The following is a 5,248-nucleotide window of genomic DNA, read 5'->3' as shown; positions in this document are numbered from 1 at the left end:
GTCACTGGAATCATTTTCTTAAGGATGTTTTTTTTTCCCAGCTGATGAATGATAAAAACATTGACAATCAGAATCCATCCTGCTTTAAAGGGGTCATATGATGCTGCTAAAAAGAACATTATTTTGTGTATTTGGTGTAATGAAATGTGTTTATGCGGTTTAAGGTTAAAAAAACACATTATTTTCCACATACTGTACATTATTGTTTCTCCTCTATGCCCCGCCTTTCTGAAACGCGTCGATTTTTACAAAGCTCATCGGTCTGAAAAAGCGAGGTGTGCTCTGATTGGCCAGCTATCCAGTGCGTTTTGATTGGCTGAATTCCTCAAGCATGTGACGGAAATGTTACGTCCCTTACCATATTGTGATGCCTGCGGCAACCACATGTGATGACCCTGGGCCGGACTCTGCTTCGTCCACAGTGAAAGCCGATCCGGTGATCCACAGCGCGAAGTTGAAGTATTTCCTCAGCGACCAGCACAGATCAGCTCTAGGCATGACGAAGCGGATATCGTCCTCTTTTGGAAAGCCAAACAAAGTAGTTTCACTTTCACAACGAAGCACACAGCACCTTCACGACATGGTGGCGGCGGCAACAATACTACAGCGAGAATAAAAGTTACGCCTTCTTTCTTTGCGTGAACATTTGGGCGGCGTTATGCAAATCTTCCCAGATAGTGACGTAGGTATGTGGGGGCGTGTTAGAACGAGCCGTTTTAGGTAGGTGTGGCTGACTCTTAACTTTTATAAAGAATATCTCTTTGGATTTGAGACTTTAGTCTTTGCAACTTTATAGATCTTCTTTATGCACCAAGAGCTTGTAACACTCCAAAGAGAAAGGAAAAATTGAAATCGCATCATATGACCCCTTTAAAGAACTCGAGCATTTAAAGTGACAGACGACAGAACTGCAGCATGCTGATAACAAACAGAATATTATGCATTAGTGTGGACGATAATATGGTTACAGTTATCGTTTTTGGTATGAATGGACCTTTATGCTCAAAAGTGTGTACTTTCCCAACACGGAAAAGCACATCCTGTACTTTCCCTGCATAGTAAAAGTATACAAATTGACACAACCTATATCACTCCCATTATAATCAAGCTGCAAGCATTGTGACGTAGACAGCATTGTTGATTAAAATGGGAGCAATCTAGTTGTCACTTTGCTTGCTTGCAGTTTAGACACAGCGGTATACTAAAATTGAGGCCGTGGGAGTCATTCATACACAAACCCATAAAATATTCCAGACAGTCTGCGATACACAACTGATTGATTTTTTATTTTCAAAGTTGTTTGCCTCCTTTGACATAACTGTGTCTGGGATGTGTACTCATCACTCATCTAATCTTTTTAACATGAGCAGGGAACTGCAGTCGGGCTGGAAGATGCCCTGTGATTGTCGGTGGTTAAAGCTGAGAAAGACTCTCCTGTGGCTGCTGTGGTTTGGTATTCACATAAATACCACATTAATGCACATTAACATAATTCACGTAAATGCTCGTCATCCTGTGCATTTGCAAACTATAATTCAGGTGAGGTCAATATAATTGTTCTTGGAAATGAGTTTGAGAAACACTATTTTGTTCTTCCTTGAAATTATATCATTTTATTTTTTGTTTCAAAAGTGAAAGTCCTTCACAATAATCAGAAGACGGTAGAGTTTCAAACTGCTTTGTGCAATGTCTTGTGTATTTAAAATTGCATTTGACCCTATACACTTACTGTGCATGTTTAATCAGTGCACATTTATCAAAAGAAAAAAAAAAAGTTTCTTTTTGAAACCTTTTATTGAAGTGAAATGATTACCTCCACCTCTAAAATTACTTCCGTTTTAAATTGACATCATATAATTTATTTATTTATCTTAAATAAATTGTAAAATGTCAGCAAACTGCAATAAATAAATAAATAAATAAGAGGGTCAATGATGCAATGCTTTTTGTCCAATCTATTTATTCAAAAATACATAAAAAATGGAAATCTTGTACATTTTCTATAACGAGTATATTTTAATTAAATTACATAATACAATTAAATAATACAATTATTAAATTTAATTAAATTCGATATTTGAATGAATTTTTATGAATTAAAAATTTATGGTATTTAAAAAAAACGAAAAAACTTTACCCTGAAACATAATTAAAACCTCAAAGATTTTGCCATTGTTTTTGGGCTTGTGCTTTATTCAGTGAAAATCCTTAAGTATGTCATTACACAAGGAAAATGGGTCGCATATGCTGTTTCATGTCGACTTAAAACCGTTTGTGTTTCTTGTGAAGTAATCAACTTCCAAAGAACAATTTTAGCTAATGACACTGAGCAGAGCTATGTTTAATTCTTAATACAGATAGCAGTAATTACTAAGCCATCTAAACACAGCCTTTCACGGTCATCAATAATTCAGCCAATCAATTCCAACAGCACTTGGATACCAGCAGGCTTGGCAGAAGATTTATACCGATCTATGGAGCACGGCTCCCTCTCGCAGTGTCAAATAACCGCTGGATTCTGGCTTAATGGCTTTGAGACGACGCAATAACACTTTCTCTCTGCTGCACATCACGTTAGATCGTTTTGTGCCGTTTCTTAATGTGAGTCTTAACTTCATCAGTCAGGCAGTCTAAAACTAGCCACTGATTCATCTTTAGACCGTTGATATGGGTTTAATGTAACTTTAATGTTATGTATTGACTGCTGGCCGAGGCCCAGAAGTCAATTTTTCCTCTATTGGCGTCAAACCAACTTGGAATGTGGGGTTATTTTCTTCCGAATAGGATCCAAACCATCATAAGGTTCCTGGAACACTTGAAAAAAAAATTGACTTTCTGGGCGAGTGTAATTTTGTAAAGACTGATGCTGTATCAAATAAAAGTCAGCCCAAGAGGACATCCTTGAAACATCCATAAAACATTTTTTCACAGAATATTCTATGATGAGAGCCACTTTGCATTCAGAATCCTCCTACATGGGCTCTCAGTTCCCTGTATTTTGATTCGTCCTTTGATCGTAGTTGTCAGGTGATACGCCTCCTCTCTTGGAGAACACAATCTTCTCACCTGTCCTTTGCGTGGCCAGCGCTTGCCCTGTCCCGCTGGTGCCACTGACCATCTTCTGAGGGCCACTAGCATTGAGCTGGATGAGGCTGGAGGTTTGAGCGTTATTCGCCTCGACACTCTGCTGCATCACGTTACATTCCATGGCAGCAGGACCTGATTGAACTTATTCAAATGCTGGGGTGTCTTTGAAGAGGGTAGATGGGAAGCTTTGTAAGGCAGCCCAGTGGGGCTCTGGGTTGACAGTCTCTCAGGTCTCTGAGAGAGGGAGACCTCGCAGAGCGCCTCGGGCCCTGTTCAGCATCGCTTTTCTTCTTTCTCTGATCACCTCGCCTCTTGTCTCAGCTCTACCCTTGATGTCCGTGCGCGCTATGAAAGACAAACAAGTGATGAGGGCTCACTTTCTGCCAGATTCACGTCACTGTCAGCATCTTTCTTACATTTCGAACTTGGTATCCTTGAGTACTCAAAGTAGTTGAGATGAGAGAGAGCGGACACCATGTTGCAGAGACATCAACTTTGGAAAAGACAACTTTGAAACAAGGGAAGATCCCTTGGTTCAAGAGAGTTTGAATAGAACTTCCAAAAGAAAAAAGAAAAACAAGAATCATTAATAACTAAGAAAAAATGGGTTGAATCATTCATTAATTCATTCATCAAAACACAAAAATATGCAAAAAATAAATAAAAAGTTCAAAAGTGACATATATGCAAGCAAATATGTACATAATAACATGTATGGTGCGAAGTGTGAAGTGAAAAAAAAGAGACAGACATTCTCCAGGGCAGTGTTATTTTTCTGTCAATATGGGGTGCTGTGTGTACATTAATGAGAAAAAAAAATGAACTTAAATTATTTTAGCAAATGGCTGCAATATAACAAAGAGTGAAAAATTTAAGGGGGTCTGAATACTTTCCGTACCCACTGTACGTTACATATACACATTGTATTTTGACTCCATTGACGTTTTAGTAATTTTGTTTTGTTAGTATTTTTGACATTTTTAGTAGTTTAAAAAAAAGTCTGTATGTTTTTATTAATTTTTATTTCAATGTTTGTTTTAGCTGAAGCAAGTTTTTTATATTTCAGTTTATTTTATTTAATGTTACTAAAATGTTTTCTTTTTGTTGTTATAGTGTTATTTTAATATCATATACATTACATATACATTATATTTTGACTCCGTTTTATTTATTTCCATTTAAGTTTGAGTCATTTTGTTGTGTATATTTTTGACATTTTTAGTAGTTTTAGTTTTTTTATGTCTGCATGTTTTATTATTTTTTATTTCAATGTTTTAGCTGAAGCACTTTTTTGTTAAATATTTCAGTTAAAGTTAAAGTAGGCTATTTTATTTAATGTAACTAAAATGTTTTTTTTTATGGTTTTAATTTTAGTTTTAGTTAACTATAATAACCCTGCTTTAGTGTTTGTCACATAATGAACCAGTTTAATTTAGGTGAGTTAATCAGTTAATTTAGAAAGATGTATCATATTTACATTTATGCATTTTAGAGCTTTTATCCAAAGCGACGTACATTGCATTCAAGTCTGGTATATATTTTACATCACATTCCTCTTTACATTTATAAGTTCAACTACAATTTTTCTTTATTCATTTATTGTTTGTTTGTTTAAAACTGGAACTATTTAAAAAATGTTTTTAAAAACGTGCACAAAGCACCAAGTGAACCAAGACCGTTATTGCCTCAAAAATAATAGGTGCAGGACACCATCGGACACAGCCATGCACACACACGTACTAAGTTGTACACAAAAGCTGTGATTACAGTGTAGTTCAAAGATCAGATGCTGTCTTTGGATCTTAATGACACTTCTGAGCAGTAACGGCTCATTAGTCGATGCCTCTGCCATAATGAACACTTTTCCACCCATTAAACTCATTCGTTGTCCACATGAGAACACGGGGCAGGTGAAGGAGATTAGCAAGTCTTCCCCCACTAAACAAAACCATTGGCTGGTCTCCCCACTCCTCCCACGCACACTCGCAGTCTCACAGACTTAGCTGCCCTGACCCTTAACAGCCTCAAATCACACGATCAAGAAACAGCAGACCAGTTGCGCTTGTGTCTGGATGTTACAGCAGACTCATCAGAATTTGGCAATTTTTTTATTTTGAGCAATGAGGTTCATATCAATCCTTTACATTTACACTGAATATAT

Source organism: Sinocyclocheilus grahami, unplaced genomic scaffold, assembly GCF_001515645.1.
Source record: "Sinocyclocheilus grahami isolate Dianchi unplaced genomic scaffold, SAMN03320097.WGS_v1.1 scaffold357.1, whole genome shotgun sequence".
NCBI classification, from domain to species: Eukaryota; Metazoa; Chordata; class Actinopteri; order Cypriniformes; family Cyprinidae; genus Sinocyclocheilus; species Sinocyclocheilus grahami.
The sequence above is the reverse complement of the archived record's forward strand: the minus strand, read 5'-3'. Positions refer to the sequence as shown.